Source organism: Musca autumnalis, unplaced genomic scaffold (assembly GCF_047663935.1).
Source record: "Musca autumnalis isolate F117 unplaced genomic scaffold, ASM4766393v1 scaffold_1, whole genome shotgun sequence".
Taxonomy (NCBI): domain Eukaryota; kingdom Metazoa; phylum Arthropoda; class Insecta; order Diptera; family Muscidae; genus Musca; species Musca autumnalis.
In genome coordinates, this window is record NW_027411644.1 from 87754673 (window position 1) to 87782523 (window position 27851).

The 27851-nt window shown below is 34.2% G+C and overlaps 1 protein-coding gene across 2 annotated transcripts in view; it reads left to right on the forward strand.

Moving 5' to 3' along the window:
* Nucleotides 1–27851, forward strand: part of DIP-gamma (Dpr-interacting protein gamma) — a 501352-nt gene that overhangs the window by 206860 nt on the left and 266641 nt on the right. For both annotated transcript variants that reach the window (XM_073963615.1, XM_073963613.1), the window contains exon 2: nucleotides 20289–20492. The gene's annotated coding sequence lies outside the window, so the exon portion shown is untranslated. The remainder of the gene's footprint in view (nucleotides 1–20288; nucleotides 20493–27851) is intronic.

Consider the following 27851-nt stretch of genomic DNA (forward strand, 5'->3'; position numbering starts at 1 on the left):
AAAAAATATTTTTAAAAAAATCCACGCTTGTTTATGGTCTTTGAAAAAATATAATTAAAAAATTCACCTTCAACAAGTCCGTGAAAAAAACTTTTAAAAAATTCACGCTTGTTGAAGGTCCCTGAAAAACATTTTTAAAAAATTCGCGCTTGTTGAAGGTAGCTGGAAAAAATATTTTGTTGGAAGTACCATACGTATGAGTTACGTTATGGCAACACACACACATACAGCAGAGATAATTAAAATGTAATTAGCATCATGCACACACATTGTATAGGTAGAAATAAGGTTTCGTGTGTAGCATTTAAGTCAGACATGACCAATAAGAGAACGGAGAAAATGTGAACGTATTCAAAATATTGGCAACTTATAACAGTGTGTTAGTAAGTTTGTATTCACGCAAGCTATAAAACAATTTCAAAACATTTCTTCTCTTTTATACGCTCTTTCCGTGCATTCGGGTCGTGTGCGTGTAAATTGCCTAAATAAGTTTCAATATATTTTAAAAAATCCAAGCTTGCTGAAGCTCTTCGTTTTTTAATTTTTTTTAAAAAACACGATTATGGAATGTAGCTGGAAAAATATTAAAACAAGTAAAAAAGTATCAGTCGGCTTTGCCGACAGAGATATACCTTCAGCCTGTGTATATTGAAACAATTTTTTCCCAAAATACGTATGTATTTAGGGGGTTTTAAAAATTTTGGGCGTTTGAACCGACAAAAATGTTGATTAGGATTAAATATCAAAAGTTTTGCGGAGGAGATACTAAAAGGAATGGATCGACATTGACCGTTATGGAAGTGGATCTCCAGCCACAACATAGGGGGTTTTTACAACCTTCGGTATGTTTGCTCAAGAAGTATGGACTTACCCCTGAAAAAACTTTTACCATCGTAATTGAAGCAGCGAATGCAAGCTGCTTTAACAAAAATCAAAGTAATTCGATATCAGGTCTTAAAGTGAACTTATCTGAAATCTTGTGTGGGAGGTACCGGATGGAGGGGACAAATACAGTCCATATTTGAACCTGTTCTAGACCAATTCGGCCATTCCCTTCAAGAGTTACCGTACGAACAATTTTTCGAGAGTTATCTTGCGCTCCAACCACCTCACACGGTGTCATAGGTTTTTTTTTTGCAACTTTCAGGCTATTTTCTCAGGAAGTATGACCTTGCCCCTGATGAAACTTGTACCATCGTATGGAGGGCAGTGAATACAAGTTGCAAAACAAAAATCAAAGCGATTCGAGAGATGGCCCTAAACTGAACTTTTCCGAAATTTTGTGTGGGAGGTACCCGAATGAATGGACCGACTGAGTCCATATTGAAACCTTATTAAGGTCTGGTACACATTTCACTATGGGAAAAGTATGGACCAAATCGGTTACTCCCTTTAAAAGTTATCGTGCCCACAAATTTTCCGAACGTTTTCGAACTTTTGTGGGGGAGGTACCGGAAGGAGTGGACCGATATAGCCCATCTTCGAACTTAAACTAAGTTTGGGTAAAATATTACGAAAGCCAACATTTGAACCGAATCGGTTTATCCGTTCGAGAGTTATCGTGCGCTCCAGCCAGCCAGACAGACGGACAGACAGACAGACAGACGGACATTGATCAATCTACTCCAAATTGTCTTGAACACATTTCGTCCAAACATACTTGGGGTCTAAAACCATTATTTCGATGAGGCACATTTTGCCCGTATGAAAGTGTATATACCCTCGTTATCATAAATGCTGAGGGTATAAAAATCCAAGCTTGTTCAAGGTATTCGTTTTTTAAATTTTTTAAATAACAAGATTTTTAAAAATCCACGGTTGTTGAAGGTCCCTGAAAATTAATTTTTAAAAATCCACGGTTGTTGAAGGTACCTGAAAATTAATTTTTAAAAAATCCACGCTTGTTGAAGGTCCCTGAAAATTAATTTTTAAAAAATCCACGGTTGTTGAAGGTCCCTGAAAATTAATTTTTAAAAAATCCACGCTTGTTGAAGGTCTTTGAAAACATATTTTTAAAAAATCCACGCTCTTATAAATATTCGCAACTATTCCATTAGTGTTGACATATTTCGTTTTGATTTGCCCTTTTATGGATTTCTTTCCAGACGACAGATCAACTAATGACCCTGTTTTATTTGTCTTCCAAGCATCACACCCTACTGGTATTGCTTTCTTCCATTGACTTGCTTTTTCACAACTCACGGCTTCGTTTTCACTCACCACCTTGAATCGTTTTCTTGGCCTTCTTCTATTACCTTCTCGTAATAATCTAGGACTTCCCCTGGTTTTTCTCGGCTCATCTTTATTCACAATTCCTTCTACGTCGTCGTCCTCTTCGGCGACTTGCTCTTTTGTAGCTTCCTCTTCTGGATTCCTGCTGTTCTCATCAGCTGTGTTGAACACCTCTTCCTGGCCTACATCTTGTTGTGAGTTTTGACGAACTTCTCCCAATTTCGATCTTTAAACTTTCGGGTACTCACATCTATAATGGCACAAGTTCTCTCTGTTCATAGCTGCATTCAAACGATGATTACATTTTCCGGTCACGACAAACAAACTTTGCTCTCTCTTGGCCTTCATGGTAACAAAACCATCAGTACCCTTTATTTTGACGCCATTAGAGTCGAATATTGTTGTATATCCTTTATCAACAGCCTTACTTATTGAAATAAAATTTCCACACAGATCCGGAGAATACAAAACATCTTTCAGACGAACTTCACATTCAGCATTAATCACAACTTCACCTTTTCCAATCGCTGTTATGAAATTTCCACCCGCCAGGAATATCTTCTCATTACATTTTTCAAACTTTGTGAATAAATCTTGATTATTGCACATATGGGATGTTGCGCCACTGTCTATGTACCAAACATCAGACTTAAAACCGCTGGATGCCGCTAGCATTGCGCTTGATTTTTGCTCTCCGGTTTTCTTCTCACGGCAATCTCGAGCATAATGTCCCTTGCGACGACAAACGTAACATTTACCAGAAAAATTGTTCTTAGATCTCGAACTTTTGACATTCCAGACATTTTCTTTCTGAGAACGTGCAACGAATGCTTGTTGTGAACCACTAGCCTCCAATGTGTTATTAGCTCTTACACGGTGTTCGCCTTCCTCCAATAGCTTTAATTTCAGTTCGTGGAATGTCGGCAACTTATCCCGAGTTTCCATTGCGACTATGAAATTCTCAAAACTTGGTGGCAAACTTGACAGAAGAATAATTGCCAACAGCTCATCCTGTAGCTCTATTCTATTCTATTTTTAAAAAATCCACGCTTGTTAAAGGTCTTTGAAAAAATATTTTTAAAAAATCCACGCTTGTTAAAGGTCTTTGAAAAAATATTTTTAAAAAATCCACGCTTGTTAAAGGTCTTTGAAAAAATATTTTTAAAAAATCCACGCTTGTTAAAGGTCTTTGAAAAAATATTTTTAAAAAATCCACGCTTGTTGAAGGTCCCTGAAATTTTTTTTAAAAAAATATTTTTTTTGAAAAATCCACGCTAATTGAAAACATATAAACGTTTCACAAAAACTTGCTAAATCTTGAAAAATTCCACTTTTGAGTTTTCTTTTTTTTTTTCAAATAATCCCCAATAATGTAAATTCAATATTACAAAATGTCGTAATCCCCAAAATCTTCTTGGAGGTCATACCTTCTCCTTCAAACATTTGAGTGTATGTGTGTGTTTGTGAGAAAGTCTTTTTCTTGCGTATTGTTTCCTTGAAGTGGATATAACACGATGCAAACAACCATAAAATACAACTTCACAACTATTGTGAATTGCTAGATGTGTATATGAGTGTATGTGTGTCGGTGCTGTGTTCTCCATTACTACTACCTCTATGTGAAATAAACAACACCCTGAAAGTGTCCAACAACAAACTTTGCCAAGATGATGATGGTAAGAAAAGAAAACTGCGTTACACAAAAAGTTTTCCATTTGCAGCCATGTAATTTTGTTCTTCGTTCGGGGCCAAATAATTCTTCACAATATAAAAGTGTGTGTGAGAGAGAGATATAACAACAAATTATTAGTAAAACAACAGCAACAACGACACCGGAAAACAGGAAAAATAATAACAACAAAAAACAAAGTTGAAATAACAAACTTTGCTTATTTAGTGGAACAAATAACAATATGGACTAAAAAGTAAAGGGTAGGCAATACAATCTATGGGCCCATAACACCAATGGGATGGGTACTGGAATTGTTAAAATAATAGAACATCAACAACCGCCTCCTGTATTGATTAAAATGTTCTTTTCTGGCATTGCCAAAAGATATTCTCTGATAGCTGTCAGGAAAAACAAAGAAAATAATCTGTAGCTGTGTCTTTGTTTGTCTTTGGGATACATAGGGACAATATTGGGGGTAATATAAATAGTTAGTGGTAGCTAGCAAAATTACAAAATCTTAACACAAATAAAACTAAATAAAATATATTCCATGAACCTCACTGAAAGGGGATAAAAGAGAATTCTGTCATACCAAGAGTGCAGCCTTCTAGTCTGGAATTATAAACTTCCATCAAGTTTGGTGCCTCGCATTAATATGGCTAAATACTCATAAAGGCAAGCCAACATTATGCTAAAAACTTAACTGACCACCTCTGAACAATGCAATGTTTCCTTGCCGGGTTTTCATACTTATGGTCCTCTGCCACATATAATTCAATCACTTTAACCCAATATAACATTTGGCTAATGAATCAACCTCCACTCTCCTACTCCTCCTTTTTTTACAACATTCAAAATTTCTATAACTTCAATAACATTGCCCTCAGGACAACAACAATAAAATATTTCGTCATTATCAAACGCGTCATTCAGATATTTCATTTCTTGGAACAATTTATTACACCAAATCGCTCCCTCCTCCTGATTGAAACAATTGTTATGGAAAAGTGATTTATCTTAAAGCAAAGTCTTGAAGCTATTGTAACGGTAAATAACAACAGTTGTAAACATTTCGAATGAACAAATACACACCTCCCACCAACCCCATGCACACACACACACACCCTCGCCATTCAAGAGGAATTCATGAACTTTGTTTTGAAATATAAATAAGTTTCAACACAGAGGTATTGCGGCTGGCTATAACGTCAGCGGTCAATTTCGGACATTCACTAACACTTGAAATTCCTCTGCAATCATCAACTTTGAATACGAAGTACTTTAACTTTAAGTGGATAAATCTCACCTGAACACCCTGAGCATCCTGAACCAGCAGACAAACATTCACACACATACACTAACACAATTCGACAGCAGTAATCCAACCAAGCCGAAAGAGAAAACAATGAATGTTGTGGGGCTGGGCAAGACCGACCACACACACACAATTTGCCATAGAGTAAACCTCATCTCTTAAAAGAAGAAGAAGAATAAGATAAATTACCACAAAAATGTTTGGACTAAATACAGGCAAAAGAAAGACAAGAGGCCATAGATTTTTTTAGAAAAATATGGACCCTCAACGGACTAAATTATAATTTCTAATTTTTTTGTAAAAGTGAATTCAACTTTACTTACTTACTTTTTCGGTCTTAATCGGTTATTATTTGGCGTTATAGGTTCACAGAAATAAAAAAATCTCATCCAAAAATTGTTGACACTGGTCCACGTTTTGGAATAGCCCTATATACCTCCCCTTTACAGGTATTTTTTCGGCCTCTTTTGGATGTAATATATCATAAATAGTTCCCAGTGGTCAAAACACGCTTTTACCAAAAATTATAGGTCCCGTTTTAGAGTAGCCTACGTTGTACCCCGATTTCAGGTAATTTGAAGTTTTTATCGATGTTTCCGGCCTATATTGGATGTAAATTGGCATTTAGGATTCGAAGTCGTTAAGAAACTTTTACACGACACATTGCGGACATACGTGTACGTTTTGTAATAGCCCCCTTTAACGCTACTGCCGGACTTTGGTAACAGAAAGAAAATTAATTATTTCATTTTACTACTTACTTACTTAGCTGGCCCATTACAGAACATTTGTTCTATAGGCCGAACTAAGAAAAGATCTCCAATTCTCTCTATTTGTTGCTTCGCTTTCTGGAATACCGCGCCTTTTCATCTCATCATCCACTTGTTTGCGCCATCTATTCCTTGGCCTGCCAATTCTGCGTGCACCGCCAAGCGGTCCGTGTTTATACACCTTTTTAGCGGGGCCTAGCCAACGCAATCGCTGCATCTCGATACGTTTAACAATATTGATGTCGTTGTATAGCAGATACAGCTCGTGGTTCATGCGACGTCGATATTCACCGTCAACGCAGATTGGTCCGTAGATCTTTCGAAGAATTTTTCTCTCAAACACACCAAGCACTGCCATGTCTGCTTGCGCAAGTACCCAGGCTTCGGAGCCATACATCAGCACGGGTAGTATCAGTGTTTTGTAGAGCGTTATTTTTATTTGACGAGATGTGGCTTTGTTTTTGAACTGCTTACTTAAACCAAAGTAGCATCTGTTGGCCAATATAATTCTTCTTTTTATTTCACAACTGATGTCGTTTGTTGTGTTTACGGAGGTGCCGAGGTAGACGAAGTCTTTTTCTACCTCAATATTATAGGAACCAACTTCCACAGTCGGTCCGAGCTCAATGGACGCATTGCGCGTCGACACCATCAACTTGGTCTTCTCACCGTTTACCGCCAGACCCACTTTAGCGGATTATCCTTCGACCTTCATAAAGGTATCAGTTACTTCTTTTACTGATCGGCCTATGATGTCTATATCATCAGCATAAGCAAGTAACATGTGACTATTGGTGTAGATTGTGCCACTTCTTTTGACGTTTGCCTCTCGTATAACCTCTCTCACACGAAAGGCTGTCTCCTTGTCTGAAACCTCTTTTGGTACCAAACTCTTCGGAGAGGTTCTTTCCTATTTTAACTGAGGACCTCGTGTCAGTTAAAGTAATTTTGCAAAGACGGATGAGCTTTGCGGAGATACCAAATTCAGACATGGCTTGGAATACCTTTGAACGCAGCGGGCTGTCGAAGGCTGCTTTATAATCGACAAAAAGGTGGTAGGTGTCGATCTGCATCTCTTGGGTCTTCTCCAGGATTTGCCGCAGGGTAAATATCTGGTCAATGGTGGACTTGCCAGGTCTAAAGCCGCATTGGTATGGTCCAATTATCTCGTTGCCCATAGGCTTTAGTCGTTCGCACAATATCCCTGACACGATCTTGTAGGCAGTAGGGAGTAGACTTATGCCCCTATAGTTAGAGCATACAGTCTTATCTCCCTTCTTGTGGATGGGGCACGGGAACTGCCTTTAACACCCGTTAAAGGTAGTGAGCTAACATGTGCCGCGCGTTCTCCCATAAGAACGTTAAAAACTTGGGTTTGGGCGTCGGGTTAGTAACCCTCCCCTAGAAAAAACAGCATACTATGAAAAAACGAAAGAAAAGAATTATTTCATTTTAGTTCAGAATTTTTCATGGTGGAGGGTATAAAAAGTTCGAAGATTCTTTATTCCTTAAGTTCCAATAATTTCGATTTAGGTTAGGTTAGGTTGATAAGAGGGGTGATACTAGATCACCACATGCCCATGTGGACATACACTTAAGCCATAAGTAGGCCTGTTGTGCGCTCTAATTTTGGGTTATGGAAGGATTATCCTTTTTTTTGACTTAGTCTAGGATCTCTGTCCTATTTACATAGTCTCTGATCTTTTTGAACTCGATTGTCCTAATTTGGTCGAGTCCTGGTATAATGTCATTCCCTAGTAACTGGGTTCTCAGATTTGTGAAGGCTTGACAATGGCAGAGGTAATGTTCCAACGTTTCGTCGTCCTCTCCGCATGCTCTGCATTCACTGTTTTCTGCACAACCTATTTTGTGCAGGTGCGCTTTTAGACCTAGGTGACCTGTAAGGATTCCTATCAGTCTACTAATATCTTTTTTACTTAGTAAAAGTAATTCTTTTGTTTTGTCCTCGTCTGGGTTTCCCCATAGGATTTTTGTGTTTTTTCCCTTCTCTCCACTACTCCAGAGGGATACATGTGCATTTTTTGCCCATGTCTTTAGTTCTAGTCGCGTAGCTTTAAACGGCTTAGCGTTTTCTAGACTTACCGTTGGTTGCTCCTTGGCTTGTTTTGCCAAGGAGTTTGCTATTTCATTACCCCTAATCCCGGTATGCCCTGGTACCCATATAATGTTTACCTTACCGTGTTGGGAGTAATTATTTATAGATTTAATACATTCCAAGACAGTTCTAGATTTCACTGTCTTGGTTGATATAGCTCTAATGGCTGCTTTGCTATCCGTAAGGATATTTACAGTGGTAGTCCTTGTGTGTGTATCAAACCAAAGCAGACACTCTGTTATCGCCCGGAGTTCAGCCTGCAGGATCGTGTTATGATCCGGCAGACGGAGGGAGATTTCCGTTTCCGGTTCCATTATATAAAGACCCAGTCCGGTTCTCCCCCTAGCACAGCCCCATCCGTAAACCCACAGCTTCCAGCGGGAATCTGTGCTAGAGCTCCCTCGATCCACATGTCTCTGTCAGGTATTGACACTTCACACAAGGCTACTTCACTAGTTTCAGGTATACGGTCCGATACTACCTGATTTATAGATTCACCCGTTGTGACCTTTAATATGTTTTGGTGGTATGTTTGGTGGCTCTTTTCGATCCACTCGCTCATCGACTTTAGCCTTACAGCTGCGATGGCTGCCTCATACCTTACCTGAATCTCTATTGGGTGTACAAACAAAATTGTTTCTAGAGCCCTAGTCGGTGTGCTCCTCATTGCTCCGCTAATGCTTAGGCAGCATGTTCTTTGGACCTTTTGCAATATTTCCACATTGCATTTTTTGTCCATGGCTGTCCACCATACCACAGACGCGTAGGTTAGAATTGGTCTAATTACGCTTCTGTATAGCCAGTGTATCATCCTAGGATTGAACCCCCATTTTGAGCCTATCGCCCTTCTGCAGGTTGACCAACATATTTGGGCCTTGTTGGCCCTTTCTTGTATATGGTCTTTCCATTTAAGTTTCCTATCCAGAATTACTCCTAGATATTTAACTGTACAAGAGATATTTATTGTCTTATCTAGAAAAACTGGTTCCTCGTAGTGCCCCATTTTCGTTTTCCTAGTGAATAGACATAATTCTGTTTTTTCTGGGTTGACGTTCAGACCTCTCGGCCTGGCCCAGTTAAAAGCATTTTTTAGAGCCGTTTCTGCTCTACGACAGAGTTGATTCGGATTCTTTCCCCTCAGAAGTATTATAACGTCGTCTGCGTAGCAGACTGGGTCAAATCCTTCTTCGGTTAGGGTCCTCAAGAGACTGTTTATGGTGGTAACCCACAACAGAGGTGAAAGTATCCCTCCCTGTGGCGTTCCTTGTCCAACTTTGTCTCTTATTTTCACGTCGTATAGCCCGCAGCTTATCCATCTATTCCTTAGCATGTGGTTTATCCAGTTCCTTAAGGCCCTGTCTACCTGAAACTCGTCTAAGGAGTGGATAAGTGTCTCGGTGCTTACGTTATTGAAAGCGCCTTCGATGTCGATGCATACAGCAAGTGTGTACATTTTTATTTCGAAGGTTCTTTCTATGTGGTGTACTACCTCATGCAATGCGGTTTCCACTGATCTGCCTTTAACGTATGCATGTTGTTTGAATTTAAGCATATCGTTGGGGATCTTACTCTTTATCATGGTGTCGACTGTCCGTTCCATTGTTTTGAGTAAGAATGAAGTTAAACTTATCGGTCGATAAGATTTTGGTGTTGCATAACTTGCCTTGCCAGGTTTGGGTATAAAGACTACCCTTGCCTCCTGCCAGGCTATAGGAGTGTATGCAAGTTTTAAGCATGCATTGAAGATCCCGACCAGTTTGGACGCAATAAAGTCCACTTCCCTCTGTAATAAAGCCGGGAAGATCTGGTCTGGTCCAGCTGCTTTATATGGTGAAAAGCTTAAAATGGCTTGTTGGACCATTAAGCTGTCGATCTTTGGTGCTTCTTCCGATGAGTTAATACATTCCGTCGATGCCTCAGTGTTAACCATGGTATTCTGCGGGAAGTGCGTTTTCATCAGAAGGCCTAGAGTTTCTTCTGTTGTTTCAATCCTTTTTCCATTTCCATCGACCAATTGCTCGGTCTGTGTATGGGTTTTAGATAGAAACTTTTTAATCTTTGAAACGTCATTTACACTATCCACCTGTTCGCAGAAAAGCTTCCAGGAGTTTCGTTTGGCGTTTCTTGTTATTTTGTTGTATTCCTTTAATTTTGCCTGATAGTTGTCCCAGAATACAGCTGCTTTTTTACGTTTGGCCCTATTATAAAGTCTGCGGACCTCCTTGCCTTTATTCCGAATTTCCCCTGTCATCCAGGGTTTTTCGTAGGCGGATTTCCTCTCTCGAAGGGGACAACTTTCCTCGAAAGACTTTACTAGTGCCTCAGTTAACTTTAGGACATCTCTCTCTATGTCCTCCTTACTTAGGCATTCCTCATCTGGTTGCCCAAGTCTTTCTTTTACTCGTTTTCCGAACTTTGTCCAATTTGTTTTGGATTTGTTTCGGAAGGTTATCGGGTTAGGCGATGGCCTAGCTATTTTAAATCTAATATACTTATGGTCTGAGAAGGAGTGTTCCTCCAGGACCCTCCACTCGTGTACCTCGTTTATTAAATTTTCTGAACATATCGTTATATCTAGTACTTCCTCCCTAATTCTATTAACAAAGGTTGGCGTATTCCCGGTGTTAAGTGTAATTAGGTCGTTAGTATTTAAGTAATCTATAAGGGCTTGTCCCCTTTTGTTAATGTTAGTACTACCCCACGAGATGTGGTGAGAGTTAGCATCGCTACCTACTAGTACTTCGTTACCTGTTTGCTTTATCCTTCTCACCAGTTGCTGCAATTCCGACGAAGGTGGTAATGTCGGGGAGTCGAACGGCAGGTATAATGATGCTAGGTATATGTTACCATTCCCCTGCTTCAATACTGTAACGTCCGACGATGACAACTCTGGAGAAAAAAGAAAGCATAAGTTTTTGTGGCATATAATGCAGGTCCTCGGTCGGGATCCCGTATTTGCGTAAAAAAGTTGATAATTTATATGGTTAAGTCCAGAAACCTTTTTTTTTTTTATGGTCCAAGGTTCTTGGATTAAACCAATATGTATATTACCTTTAGTTATTTTGTCCATCAGGGCTAGTGTTGCCGTTTCGCTCCGATGGAGGTTGATCTGGATGACCTCAATCATTGGTCCTCCAGAAGGTTGGCTTCTTGGGAGTCGCTAATTTCGTCTGCTCCTCCCTCCTGAAAGCCTTTTGGTAGGTTGACCTCTTGGTTATTTGGTTTGGCAATCTCCTCCTCACCAACTCTTGCCTTTCCAACTTTGAAGTAGACCGAGTTCGAGACGAAGAATGCCTTGCCCTTGGTTTTGACGAGCCCGGCTAGCGAGAGATCGTCGATCCCCATCACAAGGAGAGTGCCGTCTTCCTTCTCCTCCCTGTGGAAGACCTCCCATCTTTCCACCTTTAGGGCCTCGTTTTGTACGCCAAAGACCTCGAGCATGCGCTCCGTCTCGAGCTTGCAGCCATACCCCTTGACGTACACCGATGCTTTGGTTAGGTGAGGAATTTCGTCTTTCCTCACCAGTTTTAGTCTGCCACCTTCCCATGGAGTTGCTATACTGCTGACTACCTCCCCGAGAGCTGCAGAGTTTGCGTGTGAGTCCAGGTGGTACAATAGGAGGTCCCCCCTTGGCTCACAGCAGTTTATTTTTATTGAGACTCGTCCTTGCAGGATTTGTTCCAATATTTTATCGTTGATCGATTTCTCGATCTCCGGTAAGTACTCTTTGTGTAGCCTTCCAGATCCTTTACTAGTATCGATTACTGCGTAGCACAGCTCGTCCTTGTAGTATCTCTTGGCTACCTTGGCGTAAGTCGATGGCGGCTCCGTTCCGGTTTCAGCGTCCATCTTCCTCTTTTGGGTGGTAGTAGGCTTCTTTACTGAGTCCTTGGCCACCGCAGAAGATTCCGACGTCGCGCTCACCTTCTTTTTGTCAGAACTCGCCTCTTCAGTATCATTTGAAGGATCCTTTTGGCAGTCTCCTTGGCTTTTGTCCTGACGAGGTTTGTTCTGGGCAATTGAAGGTGGGAAGCCCTTTTTCTTCTTACTGGGTTTTGCCACGTTCTGCTCCTCAGGAGACCTTGTCCTCTTCGCCGCTTCCGAAGAAGTGGAGGGACTTTCTGTGGTAACCTTTGAAGCAGCCAGCTGTTTTTCCTTCTTTAGTTTTGCCTGGTTCCTCTTAAATTTCTTCCTTTGGGCCCCAGACCACTGCACTCTTTTCGTCGTGAGCTTTGCGATGCTCTCGCTCACTTCTTCTACCATCTTGTGGACTTCCTCTTTCATGGGATTTTCCACAACGGTGGTGTTTGTTTTGCCGCAGCTATCGGATTCGGAATCAGGGTCGCTACCATCATCAGATAGTTGGGTCAAGTTAATCCTCCCCCTGTGCTGCCCTTTATCCTCCTCCGTTTTTACACTAGGTTTTACACTAAATTTTTGTAAAACCCTATTCTTTAAAATTCCGATTTTGTTAATAATATTCTTTAAAATTCTGCTTTTTGTTAAAAATATTCTTTAACATTTCGATATTAAAAATATTAAAAATTTCAATATTTTTTAAAAATTATTTTTAAATTCCAATAAAATTTGAATGTTTTCAAAACTTCTAATTATTGTAAAAAAAAATATTCTTTTAAGTTTAGAATTTTTGTTAACAAATATTCTTTTAAATTCCTATAATTTTAATAAAATATTTATAAACATTTAAGCATTTAAAATTTAAATAAAGTGTTAAAATTTAAATTTTAAATTCCAACATTAAAAAAACCATTTATAAAAATTCCAAATTATGATTCCAATATTTTTAATAATATACATAATATTCTTAAAATTTCCAATATTTTTTGAAAAATATTCTTTAAAATTCCAATATTTAAAAAAAATAAAGAATGTTTCCAAAGATTCTCGAAAATTCCAATTTAAAAAAAAATATTCTATTAAATTATAATATCGCTCGTTTACTCAAAGAGTGGCTTAATTTCTGGGAGTTTGGCATAAATAAGTTGAGTTTGTGAAGCACTAATCATGCTTGATCTTGCACAGAAACATAGCACTGGTATCTGGCTAGCTGTTTGCAAAATATGGTTCAAATAGTTGTTTTACTTTTTGTGTAATAATCTTTTTAATTTGGGAAGTCAAATTTCAATCGCCAATTTAAAACGCGTTTTTCTCGAAACTTGATTTCTTGAGATGTGTCAATCTTTGAGTAAATGAGCGATATGTTTTCTTAGTCTTTAAAATTCTAATATTTTAATTTCAAAAGAAGAATACTTAAAAATTCCAATATTTAATACAAATATTTAAATTCCCAACATTAAAATAAATTCATTAAAAATTCAATATTTTCAAAAGACTATTCTTTAAAAATCCAATTTTGTTCAGGGAATATTCTTTAAAATTATAATATTTGTTAAAATATATTTTAAAAAATTCTAATATTATTTAAAACCTATCCTTCAAATTCCAAAACTTTAAAGAACATACCATGTAAAATCAAAATATTATATAATATTCGTTTAAATTCCAATATATTTAAAATGTCTTTAACATTTTATAAAATTATAAAAAATTATGTATTAACACTCCAATCTGTTTCATAAAATGCTTTTAAAAATTGCAATATAAAAATAATCCAGTATTTCTAAAAAATATTTCTTTATATTCCATTTCATAAAATACCAAATATTAAAAATATATATTTTAAATTCCACAAAATGCTAAAATTTAAAAATATCTTTAAGGTTAAAAAAAAAAATTCTTTGAAATTGCAATATTTAAAAAAAAAAATTCTTTAAAATTTAAAATTTGTAAAAAATATGTTTATAAAATGTTCGTATAAATTGCAGTATTTTTTGAAAAGTATCTGCCAGATCTTAGAAAAATGTATTTTTTTAAATTCTATTATTCTAAAAAATATTCTTTCAATTCCAAAATGTTAAGCAAATTCTTTAAAACTCCTTATGTTTTTAAAAATATTCTTTAAAATTCAATAATTTTCAAAACAATTCTTTAAAATTCCCAATTTTTGTAAAATTCCAAAAAATGTAAATACCACGAAATTTTAAAATTTAAAAAATATCTTAAAAGTTCAAAAAAATATTCTTTGAAATTCCAATATTTAAAAAAAATCCTTCAAATTTTTAAATTTGTAAATAATATTTGCTAAAAGTTTAATATTTTTCATAAAATGTTCTTATAAATTGCAGTAATTTTTGAAAAGTATCTGCCAGATCTTATTCTTGTATTCTTTTAAATTCCAATATTCTTAAAAAATATTCTTTTAATTTCAAAAATGTTAAATAAAATTCTTTAAAATGTTTATTAAATGGTTTTATTTAGCTCACCCCGTTTGTTTTATTATTTATTCTTGGGTCAAATTTAGTAATTCAAATTTCACCCTCTTCCTGTCAACCGATTAATCTGAAATTTTGTATACACTTTAGATTCTGGTGACAATACAATTATGTTTATTCATTATCATTATAAATTCAAGATGGCCGCCGCTACAAAATGGCGGATAAAGTAGGTATTATCAATCCCATCAATATGGGTATCAAATGAAAGGGCTCAACAAGCAGAATACAATATACTATAAAAAAATTGAAATCCAAGATGGCGGCCGCTACAAAATGGTGGATAACGTAGGTTTTATCAATCCCATCAATGTGGGTATCAAATGAAAGGACTCAACAAGCAGAATACAATATACTATAAAAAATTGAAATCCAAGATGGCGGCCGCTACAAAATGGCGGATAATGTAGGTTTTATCAATCCCATCAATATGGGTATCAAATGAAAGGTCTCTACCAGTAGAATACAATGTACTATATAAAATTAAAATCCAAGATGGCGGCCGCTACAAAATGGCGGATAATGTAGGTTTTATCAATCCCATCAATATGGGTATCAAATGAAAGGTCTCTACCAGTAGAATACAATGTACTATATAAAATTAAAATCCAAGATGGCGGCCTCTACAAAATGGCGGATAACTTAGGTTTTATCAATCCCATCAACATGGGTATCAAATGAAAGGTATCAACAAGTAAAATACAATTTACTATGCAAAATTGAAATCTAAGGTGGCCGCCGCTACTAAATGGCTGATAACAATTTTTTATCAATCCCACCAATATGGGTATCAAATAAAAGGGCTTGACAAGAAGAATACAGTGCACTATACAACCTCAATATTTAAGATGGGCGCAGCCACTAAATGGCGTATAATTAAGATTTAAATTTAGAAATTGAATCTGTAATTTAGGTATCTGATTAATCCAGCCTGAATCCACCACCCAAGTCAAGATTTTTTATCGCGTTGAGGACTGTGTGGCGTTAGGGTGGCTAAAAATGATACGTCGTTAGCGGTACACCACCCAAAATACAAACACAAATAAAACAGAAACTGCAACACAACGTAAACGAAGGCTTCAAAAAGCGAAAGAAAAGTATAAAGCAAAACGAGCTAAAGAAAGTGAAGGTGATAGAAATAGTCGGTTACAGAAACGACGGGAACAATTAGCGTCAAAAACACCTGAGCAATATGAGGCCAGGTTAAAAAAGCAACGTCCGCGATATACACAAATGACGGCGTCAGAAACGCCTGAAGAATATGAAGCCAGGTTAACAAAGCAACGTGAGCGATACACACAGATGATAGCGTCAGAAACACCTGAAGAATATGAAGCCAGGTTAACAAAACAACGGGAGTGATACACACAGATGTGTGTTGCCTTTAATACTATCATGGGCTTCTACAATACATAAAATGCAGGGCAGCGCTGTGGATCATGCAGTCGTATACTTAGGTGCGAAACTGTTTGAAGAAGGTCAAGCCTACGTGGCTCTTAGTAGAGTAAGATCTTTGCAGGGACTACGTATAGAGGAGTTGGACTGCAATAAACTAACGGGCAAGAAACCTTGCAATAATGAAGCACTAAATGAATTAAACAGAATGCGAAATAAAAACTAAAAACTAGAAAATAAAAATAGGTAAAAAAACTTTTTAAGTTAAACGGTTTTATGTTAAACATACATTGCAATGTTTAAGATAAATGTACTAAAACCAAAAAATAATAAAATAGATACAGTCGTGGGAATTATAAACATATGCATAGAGTAGACTAAAATAAAACCGTGGGGCACGTCAATTGTCTACAAATTATAATTATATAGAAGAATCGTTTAATTCGTCGTTAGGCAGTTGGCCCGCAGACGGTGAGGAAATTTCTTACTATTTTCTTGCTCATGGAAATTCCAATAGTTATACACTCCATGTAAATAAAAGAGATGTTGCAACTAGTTTATCGTTGGACATTCACACTGCTGGCTGGCGAGGAATCGTTTCACTGCTCGTAGTTTGTCTTTAATCGACAAAGTACTACTCGCTCACCACTATGAAACCCTAAAACTCGCTTATAATCGAGCTTGCTAGCTTGTTTCCACATTCTAGCCCTACTTATCACACGTCCATCGTTGTCGGTTGAACAACTGCCTAATTATAGTGTAACATTACAAAACAAACATTTTAATCAACGATTGTAGACAATTGACGTACCCCACGGTTTTATTTTAGTCTAGTCTATGCATATGTTTATAATTCCCACGACTGTATCTATTTTATTATTTTTTGGTTTTTAGTACATTTATCTTAAACATTGCAATGTATGTTTAACATAAAACCGTTTAACTTAAAAAGTTTTTTTACCTATTTTTATTTTTATTTATTCTTTATTCTTGGGTCAAATTTAGTAATTCAAATTTCACCCTCTTCCTGTCAACCGATTAATCTGAAATTTTGTATACACTTTGGATTTTGGTGACAATACAATATTGTATTGTCACATATTGTATTGTCACAATATGTTTATTCATTATCATTATAAATTCAAGATGGCGGCCGCTACAAAATGGCGAATAACGTAGGTTTTATCAATCCCATCAATATGGGTATCAAATGAAAGGGCTCAACAAGCTCAACAACAATATACTATAAAAAATTGAAATCCAAGATGGCGGCCGCTACAAAATGGCGGATAACGTAGGTTTTATCAATCCCATCAATATGGGTATCAAATGAAAAGGCTCAACAAGCAGAATACAGTATACTGTAAAAAATTGAAATGCAAGATGGCGGCCGCTACAAAATGGCGGATAACGTAGGTTTTATCAATCCCATCAATATGGGTATCAAATGAAAGGGCTCAACAAGCAGAATACAATATACTATAAAAAATTGAAATCCAAGATGGCGGCCGCTACAAAATGGCGGATAACGTAGGTTTTATCAATCCCATCAATATGGGTATCAAATGAAAGGGCTCAACAAGCAGAATACAGTATACTGTAAAAAATTGAAATGCAAGATGGCGGCCGCTACAAAATGGCGGATAACGTAGGTTTTATCAATCCCATCAATATGGGTATCAAATGAAAGGCCTCAACAAGCAGAATACAATATACTATAAAAAATTTAAATCCAAGATGGCGGCCGCTACAAAATGGCGGATAACGTAGGTTTTATCAATCCCATCAATATGGGTATCAAATGAAAGGGCTCAACAAGCAGAATACAATATACTATAAAAAATTTAAATCCAAGATGGCGGCCGCTACAAAATGGCGGATAACGTAGGTTTTATCAATCCCATCAATATGGGTATCAAATGAAAGGGCTCAACAAGCAGAATACAATATACTATAAAAAATTTAAATCCAAGATGGCGGCCGCTACAAAATGGCGGATAACGTAGGTTTTATCAATCGCATCAATATGGGTATCAAATGAAAGGGCTCTACAAGCAGAATACAATATACTATAAAAAATTGAAATCCAAGATGGCGGCCGCTACAAAATGGGTATCAAATAAAAGGGCTTGACAAGAAGAATACAGTGCACTGTACAGTACATCTTATACACCCGAAAGCCATACAGTTTCCAGCTAAGTACAATTACGGGACGGCTGAAAGAAGAATGTTGCCTTTAATACTATCATGGGCTTCTACTATACATAAAATGCAGGGCAGCACTGTGGATCACGCAGTCGTATACTTAGGTGCGAAACTGTTTGAAGAAGGTCAAGCCTACGTGGCTCTTAGTACAGTAAGATCTTTGCAGGGACTACGTATAGAGGAGTTGGACTGCAATAAACTAACGGGCAAGAAACCTTGCAATAATGAAGCCCTAAACGAATTAAACAGAATGCGAAATAAAAACTAAAAACTAGAAAATAAAAATAGGTAAAAAAAACTTTTTAAGTTAAACGGTTTTATGTTAAACATACATTGAAATGTTTAAGATAAATGTTCTAAAAACCAAAAAATAATAAAATAGATACAGTCGTGGGAATTATGAACATATGCATAGACTAGACTAAAATAAAACCGTGGGGCACATTCTAGCCCTACTTATCACACGTCCATCGTTGTCGGTTGAACAACTGCCTAATTATAGTGTAACATTACAAAACAAACATTTTAATCAACGATTGTAGACAATTGACGTGCCCCACGGTTTTATTTTAGTCTAGTCTATGCATATGTTTATAATTCCCACGACTGTATCTATTTTATTATTTTTTGGTTTTTAGTACATTTATCTTAAACATTTCAATGTATGTTTAACATAAAACCGTTTAACTTAAAAAGTTTTTTTACCTATTTTTATTTTTTCAATTCAATTCAATTCAAATTCAATATTTTTCAAAACAATTCTTTAAAAATCCACACTATTGTAAAAGTCCGGTTTTTGTAAAAAAATATTATTAAAAATTCCGGTTTTTGTTAAAAAATGTTTTTTAAAATTCCAATATCCCAATACTTTTAATAAAATATTTTCAAATATTAGAAAAATTTTTTGAAAAAACACCAATATTTAAAAAATATATATTTAATAAAATTCCAATATTTAAAAAAGAACGCTCCTTACCATTACAATTGTTTTAATAAAAGATTCCTAAAAATTCCATTTTTTGGAAATTTCGTTAACTTCTAAAAAACATTCCTTAAATCTAAAAAATGTAAATTGCACAAAATGTTAAAATTTAAAAATATCTTTAAAGTTCAAAAAATTATTCTTTGAAATTCCAATAGTTAAAAAAAACGTTCATAAAAAAAAGTCCAATATTTTTTAAAATGTTCTTATAAATTGCAGTATTTCTGAAAAGTATCTGCCAGATCTTAAAAAATTTATACTTTAAAATTCCAATATTCTTGAAAATATATTCTTTCAATCTAAAAATGTTAAAAAAAATCTTTAAAACTCCTTATGTTTTTAAAAATATTCTTTAAAATTCAATATTTTTTAAAACAATTCTTTAAATTTCCGGTTTTTTTTGTTAAAAAAATATTATTTAAAATACCGATTTTAATTAAAAAATGTGCTTTAAAATTCCAATATCCCAATATTTTTAAATATTACAATATTTTTTTTTTTTTTGAATACCAATATTTAAAAAATATATTTAATAAAATTTTAATATTAAAAAAAGGCTCCTTACTTTTACAATAATTTTAATGAAATATTCGTAAAAATTCCATTTTTGGAGATATCTTTAACTTCTAAAAAACATTCCTTAAATCCAAATTTTTCCGATGATTGACTTGTTCCTCACTTGTTGAAGATCCCAGTTCAGCATCAACTATCACGGTTGAATCTCTAAATCGAGCAAAGTAAATGGTATCTATCAAACACTAGCTACAACAATATTTTGCCCGGACATACATATGTATGATAATTGTTTTCAATTTGCAGCAATTTCGGCGCCCGAAAGTAAAATCCCAAAATATCCCGAAACGTGTAACGCCCTAACAACCTATAGAATCCCTCTTTTCAATATTCACCTGTCCATCACCTCCCTCTACTATTGTTCAATATCAATCGAATTTTTATTTGACTGTTTGTGCGTGTGTTTGTGTATGCCATAGAAATGTCTTCTTACAAACGATAAAGTGGTCCTGTAGAGGGGGGTCCTATGAAAAGAATTTATCCTATTGCTTACAATAAGATGATGCTGTTCTTATTGTTTGCATGAATTGTTATTGTTATGCTATTGCTATTGTTGTTGCTGACGTTGTTGCTATTGTTGTTAATGTTTATGCTGTTACAAATGTTGCCATTGTTGTATTGCGATTCGAATTTGGTTTTTGATTTAATGACTTTAATTTGTTCTTCGTTTTTCAGGTGGTGCGTAAAATTGATTTATTACACGTGAACAAAAGAAGAAGGCAAAGCATATAGAAAACAAATAAGCAAAACACAAAACAGAACAGAAGTTTTTGACAAGAAAACCAATAACAACAACTGTGGCAGAAGAAGAACGCAGAAAAAAAAGGAATTTCTACAACAAAACAACAGCAGAACAAAGTATTTCGAAATCATCACCAGGTAGGTAAACCAAATCTACCACAAAAATAAAACCTCACAAATATTAAGTCACATTCATCTTATATTGGGTGGAAATGAAACAAATAAATATACAGTGGGACATAGGTATAGTGTAAGGAACAGAAATTTAATGAAGACTGTCTATATTGGGGTTTTATTAGTAAAGACAACCAATATGTGGTCTTAGTGAAGTTATGAGGTTTTCCTAGAGAAGACTACAGCTATGTGGTCATCTTATTGGTCATCCACCAGTTGTAGGTCCCTGAAAAATCTTTTTTAAAAACTAGATTTGTTAAAGGTAACTGAAAAATATTTTGAAGATCCCTGAAAAATATTTTTAAAAAATCCAATCCAAAAAAAAAATCCAAGCTTGTTGAAAATCCCTAAAAATGTTTTTATAAAAACTCCAAGCTTGTTGACGACTCCTGAAAAATATTAAAACAAGTGAGCAAAGGCTATAGTCGGGACGGGACTGACTAAGTGATACCCTACACCATTACCCCTGTGCATAAGCTTTCATTCGCAAACATTTGTTTTAGGGATATACTAACGTTTTCACCTATCTGGGTTTAATACCAAATGACTGGCGAACTGAACCAAAATAATTAAATTTTATATTTTACTTTTCTTTTGGAAGGTCCCAAAGCAAATCTGTGATATTCGTCATTATAATTAAAATCGCAAAAATAAAAATTTGGGTTTTATTTGCCACTATTGTGATATCTTCGCTGTTTGACCACCAACGAGAGCCTACTTTACATCGTTAGAAAGGCGAAACTTTCTACTTTCATTGTCAGATTTTGCTTTTGATATATCCCTTATAATAATAATAATAACAATAATAATAATAATAATAATAATAATAATAATAATAATAATAATAATAATAATAATAATAATAATAATAATAATAATAATAATAATAATAATAATAATAATAATAATAATAATAATAATAATAATAATAATAATAATAATAATAATAATAATAATAATTGTTCCACAAACATCCCAGGAGGGACAAGGGGGACTTCTCTTATATCAATGACTCATATTAGCTTAATGATATGGGGCCTACAGTTTATTGCCGCGTCCGAACGGCGTGTCCTAAGACACCACTTGTAGAGAAGCTTTCATGGCTGAAATACTCAGGAAATGACGCCAACATTACAGAGGGATATTTTGCCACCGTTGAAAATTTGATGTTGCCTAGGCGGGGAATCGAACCCACGACCTTCTGCGTGCAAGGTGGGTGTGCATACCATTGCACCACGGTGGCACACACCCTCTACCCCTTATAGAAGCAGAGATGTTCGCTTTGGAAAAAAGTTGACTTTTCTCCAAATAAGTTTTTTTGTCCATTCCGACCCTTAAATATTATTCGACCCCCATTAACACCCACAATTTGGTGAAGATCCGATCAAAATTGCGACCTGTAGCATGATTACAAGGTTTACATGGACAGACGAAAGGACGGACGGGCACACATAGCCAGATCGACTCAGCTCGTCGAGACATTCATTTTGGTATATATAAGTATTGGTCTAAGACCATTATTTCGATGCGTTACAAATTTTTTGGCCAAGACCAACTTATAATACCCTCCCAACATATTGGTGTTGAAGAGGTTGTTGAAGATCCCTGAAAAAATATTAAAAAAATTCGAGTTTGTTGAAGATCCCTGAAAAAATATTTAAAAAAAATCCGAGTTTGTTGAAGATCCCTAAAAAATATTAAAAAAAAAATCCGAGCTTGTTGAAGATCCCTAAAAAAATTGTTGACTCCTGAAAAATATTTTTAAAAAAAATCCACGGTTGTTGAAGATTCCTGAAAAATATTTTTAAAAAATGATTTTTAAAGAAGATCTTTAAAAATTATTTTAAAAAAAATCCACGCTTGTTGAAGGTCCCTGAAAAAATTGTTGACTCCTGAAAAATATTTTTAGAAAAAATCCACGGTTGTTGAAGATTCCTGAAAAATATTTTTAAAAAATGATTTTTAAAGAAGATCTTTAAAAATTATTTTAAAAAAAATCCACGCTTGTTGAAGGTCCCTGAAAAACTTTTTTAAAAAATCCACGTTTGTTGAAGAGCTTTGAAAAATATTTAAAAAAATCTAGGCTTGTTGAAGATCCCTGCAAAATATTTTTAAAAAATCCACTTTTGTTCAAGATGCCTGATAAATATTTTTAAAAAATCCATGCTTGATAAAGATGCCTAAAAATATTTTTAAAAAATCCACGCCAGTTTAAGATTTTTGAAAAATAGGTTTAAAAAATCCACGCTTGTTAAATATGCCTGAGAAATATTTTTAAAAAATCCACGATCGTTGAAGATGTTTGAAAAATAGTTTTAAAAAATGTTGAAGGTTTTTGAAAAATATTTTAAAGAAACAAAATCCATGATTGTTGAATATCTTTGAAAAACATTTTTAAAAAAATCCACGCTTGTTGAAGGTTTTTGAAAAAAAAACATTTAAAAAACAAAATCCACGCTTGTTAAAGATGTCTGAAAAATATATTTAAAAAATCCACGATTGTTGAAGATGTTTGAAAAATAGTTTTAAAAAATGTTGACGATTTTTGAAAAATAGTTTTAAAAAAACCACGCTTGTTGAAGATTTTTGAAAAATAGTTTTAAAAAATCCACGCTCGTTGAAGATTTTTGAAAAATAGTTTTAAAAAATCCACGCTTGTTGAAGACTTTTGAAAAATAGTTTTAAAAAATCCACGCTTGTTGAAGATTTTTGAAAAATAGTTTTAAAAAATCCACGCTTGTTGAAGATTTTTGAAAAATAGTTTTAAAAAATCCACGCTTGTTGAAGATTTTTGAAAAAATATTTTAAAAAACAAAATCCACGATTGTTGAAGATCTTTCAAAAATATTATTAAAAAATCCACGCTAGTTGAAGGTTTTTTAAAAAATATTTTAAAAAACAAAATCCACGATTGTTGAAGATCTTTGGAATTTTTTTTTAAACTTTACGCTTGTTAAAGTTCCCTGAAAAAATATTCTTTAAAAAATCAACGCTTGTTGAGGGTCCCTTAAAATATTTTTGTTTAACAATCCACGCTTGTTGATAGGCCCCAAATATATTTTTTTAACAATCCACGCTTTTTGAGAGGACCTAAAAATATTTTTTAAATTTGATTTTTGAAAAATAGTTTTATAATATCCACGCTAGTTGAAGATTTTTGAAAAATAGTTTTATAATATCCACGATAGTTGAAGATTTTTGAAAAATAGTTTTAAAAAATCCACGCTAGTTGAAGATTTTTGAAAAATAGTTTTATAAAATCCACGCTAGTTGAAGATTTTTGAAAAATAGTTTTACAAAATCCACGCTTGTTGAAGATGTTTGTAAAATAGTTTTAAAAAATCCACGCTTGTTGAAAATCCACTCCAGTTGAAGATTTTTGAAAAATATTTTTATAAAATCCACGCTAGTAGAAGATTTTTGAAAAAATGGTTTAAAAAATCTACGCTTGGTGAAGATAGTTGAAAAATAGTTTTAAAAATCTTGTTGAAGATTTTTGAAAAATATTTTTAAAAAGTTCATGCTTGTTGAAGATGTCTGAACAATATTTTTGAAAAAATCCACGCTTGTTGAAGATTTTTGAAAAAATATTTAAAAAAACAAAATCCACGATTGTTGAAGGTCTTTGAAAAAATATTTAAAAAAAAACAAAATTCACGATTGTTGAAGGTCTTTGAAAAATGTTTTTAAATAACTCTACGCTTGTTAAAGTTCCCTGGAAATATTCTTTAAAAAAATCAACGCTTGTTGAAGATCCCTAAAAAACATTCTTTAAAAAATCCACGCTTGTTGAGGGGCCCTTAAAATATTTTTTTAACAACCCACGCTTGTTGAGGGGGCCTAAAAATATTTTTTAAAAATCCACGCTTGTTGAGGGGCCCTTAAAATAATTTTTCTAAAAATCCACGCTTGTTGAAGGTCCTTGAAAAATTATATTTAAAAATCCGCGCTCGTTATATGTCCTTGAAAAACTATTTTTTTTTTTAACTTACACATATTGATTGTCTTTATTTTATAGCCACGTTTCCCTGTATACCTTTACTAACTTCTATGTTTTCTCACCTACAAATGCAACAGAAATAAATTGTTATCGTCATCACCATTACTGGAAACTTATGTATGTACGTATGCTGATGAAATGAAGCCCTCTAAGAAAATAACACAAAAACCAAAACTAAGAGAAGAAAAAACAATTTATTACCGAAAAATTGTTAGTACGTGATTCATACTAACTTTGAAGCACTTCAATGTCAAATATTAGAGTATGTGTGTATGTGGGTTTTGCAGATTCTGGCTTTATTATGTTGTTACCACCAACATCACCATTAGTCACACACCCCCATCTCCCACTTCGGCAAATTTCCAATTTTTTTTTAGAAAATCCATTGAAAAAGTAACAAATTTCCAGTTTCTTTTCTTCTTTTTTTGTTGGGATTCTCCCTTCTTTAAAACAGTTGTAAATTCTTTTTTAGTTTTTCTTTTCCCTGATTTCACAAACCTTTGCCATTTATTTCAATCTGAAATGGCTTTTTCGGAGTGTCACACATTTTAAAATTTTGAAAGCGTGTTTGGCTTAGAGAAACCGAGGAGAGGTGGAGTTGTGAACATTTATGTGAAAAATGTTTTTCGATTGTGAGGCTCATTTATGACATTCTATGTGACTGAGAATCTGAAACAAATTACCTTTGTAAGCAATACAAGAGCAGTTATTTTTTCAGTCACAGCTTAAAGGACATTTTAAAGTTATCATTTAATAAAGGAAAGAGAAGGGAAACAAGGCACCCATGGACTATCTATGTTGTGTTCATATACCTCAATAGTAGTATCTAACATTACTTAACCAAGGCTACACCAATCACTTTTCCTCTACCAAGTGCTCGCAAATCACCAATATTTTCTCTTTGTATCCAACATTCCTAAACCAAGGCCACACCAATCACTTCTCCTCTACCAAGTGCTCGAAAATCACCAATCTTTTCTCTTTGTTTACCGTTGTCATTAATGACATCCTTTTGGTGTTTATTCCCTGATAGGCGGCCAATTAATTTAAAATAACAACAAACACAGGCTAAAAATAAATATTTTCCCTGAAATTTTAAAGAACTATAAATAAAATTTGTTGTATGCCAATCATTTTTTGTTTCTTTTTTTCATCAAACAAAAGCAACAATTATTTTTTCTTGGAAATTCTGTTTCAATTACAATCAAATTTGATAATGACTATTTCAACAAAAAAGAGGTATTTAAATATAATTAGCCTGTCAAAATGTCAATTTGAAGAGCTGAAATACTCCCACCCACACCCATCCAACAAACGAACAAAGGACATCATATTAACAGGGTATTTATTTGTGTTGTGTTTATTTTCCAATTTCGAGGAAACATTTTTGTGTCAGATTATAATGACATGTGTATAGACATGCGTTTTTTACATGCACAAATACATACTCGTATGCCCAATAAAAGTACCCAGCAAACCATCCGACTAACAAGACCTTCAATTGGAGTGGATTTTTAAGGAAATATTTTTTATGATTGGGGATTTCTGAGTGAAATCGGTCATTTTCAAAAAGTGGATTTTGGTTTCCATTATTTTATGGTGTGTTGATTTTTTTAAGATTTTTAGTGCTCCCAGAGAGGAAGAAAAATATTGAGTTTGGTGATGGTCGGATAATATTCAAGAGTCGGAATGGGCAAAATCGTATGTAGACAACAATTCAAAGTTTAATTCTTATGCCAATGTCTCTGCTTTTAGCAGTCGTATTCCAAAAGAAAAGCCCTTCAATGAATGAGGAAAGTATCACCTTTATTATGATGCAAAATTTTTACCAATTTTTTTATTTGAATTGTACGATTATCTCAACTTTAGTTGGATGCGCTTCAACAATGCGTTGGATGCGTTTCAACATTCTGAGCTTTAAAATGTTGAACATAACGCTGGGGTATCCCAATTTCCAGTTTATGGAATTTTATTTCCATGCCAGATATTTCTGCTTCTGTTGGACATATTCCAAGGAGAGAGCTTGATAATGAAACTAAAACATCTGGTCTTTAAAGTAATTCAAAATATGGCATTTATGGTAAAATATATCACATTTATTGCAAAAGGCGTTAAGCTATCTCAATTTTATTATTTTGAAGTTTTGACTTTAATAACAAATACCTCTGCTTCTATTAGGTGTATTAAAGACATATAAAATGCTAATCAAGAAGTCCAGCAAAGCTTTCAATCAGTACCAAGTAGATGTCGACAGTAGTCAAATATAAAATTAAATATTAATTATTTTGGTTGAGTTCGCCTTAAGTCAAGATAGGTAAAAATGTTGGCAGCTCCCTAAACGAAATGTTTACGAGTGAAGAGCCTATGCACAGGGGTAGTGTTGTAGGATATCACATAGTCGGCCCCGTCCCGACTATAGCCGTTGCTCACTTATTTTAAATATTTTTCAAGGAAGTGGATTTTTTTTAATATGTTTGCAAAGACGTGGAAGTGGATTTTTTAAAAAACTTTTTCAAGGACGTGGATTTTTAAAATATTTTTTAAAGACGTGAATTTTTATTTAAATATTTTTCAAGAAAGTAATTCTTTAAATTTTTTTAAGGATTCGATTTTTTTAAATATTTTTTCAAGACGTTATTTTTTAAATATTTATTCAAGAAAGTATTTTTTTAAATATTTTTTCAAGGACTTGGATTATTTGAAAATATTTTTTCAAGGACGTTAATTTTTTAATATTTTTTCAAAGAACTGGATTTTTTAATATTTTTTCAATGACGTGGGTACTTTAATATTTTTTCAAGGACGTTGTTTTTTAATATTTTTTCAATATTTAAATATTAAATATTTTTTAACGAAGTGGATTTTTTAAAATATTTTTTTCAAGAACTTAGATTTTTTAAATAATTTGTCAAGAACGTGAATTTATTAAAAATATTTTTTAACGACGTGGTTTTTTTAAAATATTTTACAGGACGTTTTAATATTTTTTCAATGGCTTGGCTTTTTGAAATATTTTAAACGTTGATTGTTCAAACTATTTTTTCATCACGTGGATTTTTTAAAATATTTTTCAAGGACGTGGTTTTTTTAAATATATTCTTTTTTAACGACGTGGATTTTTTAACATATTTTTTTCAACGAAGTGGATTTCTAAAATTATTTTTTCACGGACGTGGATTGTTTAGAATATTGTTTCAAGAACGTGGATCTTTTAAAATACTTTGTTCAAGGACGTGGATTTTTCAAATATTTTTTCAAGGACAAATATCTTTTTTTAAAATAATTTTTCATGGACGTGGTTTTTTTTAAATTTTTGTTCATGG